Genomic DNA, 1,925 nt, shown 5'->3' with positions numbered 1-1,925 from the left:
AGTACAGCCCCCCCTCCGCTGGCCTGCCTCCCCTGTCCAGAGGCTCTATGCGCTGCTCACCTGCCCAGAGTGACTGGGGCTGGGTGGAAGCCAAGCGTCCTGCCCTGCCCAACCCCGTATGATCTGCCCCTGTGCGAGCTGCCGTCCCGCCGGGAAGGTCACGGATCCGGGTCCCAGACCATGGACAGCCTCCCATGGTGCCCCTCGCCCACCAGGTCACGGATCCGGGTCCGGACCGCAGACAGCCTCAAGCACTGACCCCCACCTGGCAGGGTCATGGATCCGGGTCCCAGACCATGGACATCCTCAAGCACTGCCGCCTGCCTTCAGTATGCAAATTAGCTGCCATCTTGTTGCTTCATGGTGGGGGTCCCCACTGGAGTGCCTGGCCAGCCTGGAAGAGGGGATGATGGCTGTTTGCAGCTGGTCACACCCCCTTCATGGTGGGGGCCCCCACTGGGGTGCCTGGCCAGTCTGGGTGTGGGGCTGAGGGCCATTTTCTCCATCACTGGAGCAAGCAAGCCTCCTGTTCACTTCAGCTGCCTGGCTGCAGGCCGCCATCTTGTTTGGCAGTTAATTTGCACACTGCCCTAATTAGCCAATGGGAAGCGTGTTGGAGGTACGGTTAATTACCATGTTTGTCTATTATTAGATAGGATTCTCAGGCCTTACCAAATTCTCAACTTAAAAATTAGCCTACTATATTTGGTCAAACCTTTAATTAACTCACCCTAATGCTTGCCAGAGCCAGACTGAATGATTTGAGGGCTTACATGGCCCGAGGGCCAGGTGTTCCCCACCCCCACTTATAGCTTGTTAAGTGTTTTGTGCAGGTTTGCTTAAAACTCTTTCTGTACAAATCAGATCATTAGGTTTTCAGTTGGGGTAGAGCCCTGCAACCCTTCTTTCTGTCAAAATTCTCCTACCAAGAGGGTGTTCTACTGGTCTAGCTCAGCATGAATAGGAACTAGCAAACAACTTTGCTGCTGTGGACGAAAGGGGCCACATGCTAACCTGACAAGCTCAGGAAAGGCCTACATGGCTGTCTTGCAGACTCAGAGACCTCAAGTAACCACAAAGGATGGTCTGAAATTAAACTTTAACTAAAAGCAGTTATGGTGGGTAGTCACCTCCTAGGCTGGTATCTTCAACGACAAGGTCAACATTTACCTTAACTGAGCTGTCTTTTTGCATCTATAATAATATACCCTTTGAAATGTCTAGGTAACTTCCCTTTTTTCACACCCCCTTGGGGCACAATCTAATGTGCTGGGAGCCAGGACAGATACCACAAATTACTTCATTATCATGTTAATTGTTCCTGCAACCAAAATGACAGAGCGTTTGTTTAAAAATGTGCCAATTAATTATAAAACTGAGATAAAGGTGCTTTTCTGTCAGAAAGGGATTTCAACACTGCTAGTTGTGTCACACAATGCATAAGTGTTTCACACATTTAGCAGGAATACTAAATTAAGAGATCAGATAGCCTGGGTTCTAGTGCCAGTTTTATTTATAACTAATCATGTACAAATCACTTATCTTTAAAATAATGATTAACATCTATCCCCTAGTTAACAAACATATCACAAAACCAAAATCCTTCCCAAGAAAACCTCTTTGTAAACCAATACATTACTACTAATTAGCTTATACCTAACTTAAAGGTTGAGAATGACAACTTAAGAGAATGTGTCTTATTGACTGCAGACCTTAATTCTGCAGATGGATAATATGGTTGAGATAAGCACTGTCCTATTTCAAGTTTACAAGACAAAGTTAAGCCAAAAAAGTTGGCCAAAAAATAACACTATAGTGAAATCACTTTCTGCTTCAAAGCAGTGCTTACACACATCCGTTATCATTGGAACAAGTTAGCCTTAGGCCACTAAAGCATGCTGCTTTATTTCACTTGAAATAATGAA

At 46.2% G+C, this 1,925-nt stretch overlaps 1 protein-coding gene across 1 annotated transcript in view; it reads right to left on the bottom strand.

Moving 5' to 3' along the window:
* Positions 1-1,473: 1,473 nt before the first annotated feature.
* Positions 1,474-1,925, bottom strand: part of KBTBD7 (kelch repeat and BTB (POZ) domain containing 7) — a 4,654-nt gene continuing 4,202 nt past the window's right edge. Inside the window, exon 1 of the mRNA XM_006776933.2 lies at positions 1,474-1,925. This exon is cut by the window's right edge and continues 4,202 nt beyond it. The gene's annotated coding sequence lies outside the window, so the exon portion shown is untranslated.

The sequence above is a fragment of the Myotis davidii genome, unplaced genomic scaffold (genome assembly GCF_000327345.1).
Source record: "Myotis davidii unplaced genomic scaffold, ASM32734v1 scaffold105, whole genome shotgun sequence".
NCBI lineage: Eukaryota > Metazoa > Chordata > Mammalia > Chiroptera > Vespertilionidae > Myotis > Myotis davidii.
The sequence above is the reverse complement of the archived record's forward strand: the minus strand, read 5'-3'. Positions and strand labels throughout refer to the sequence as shown.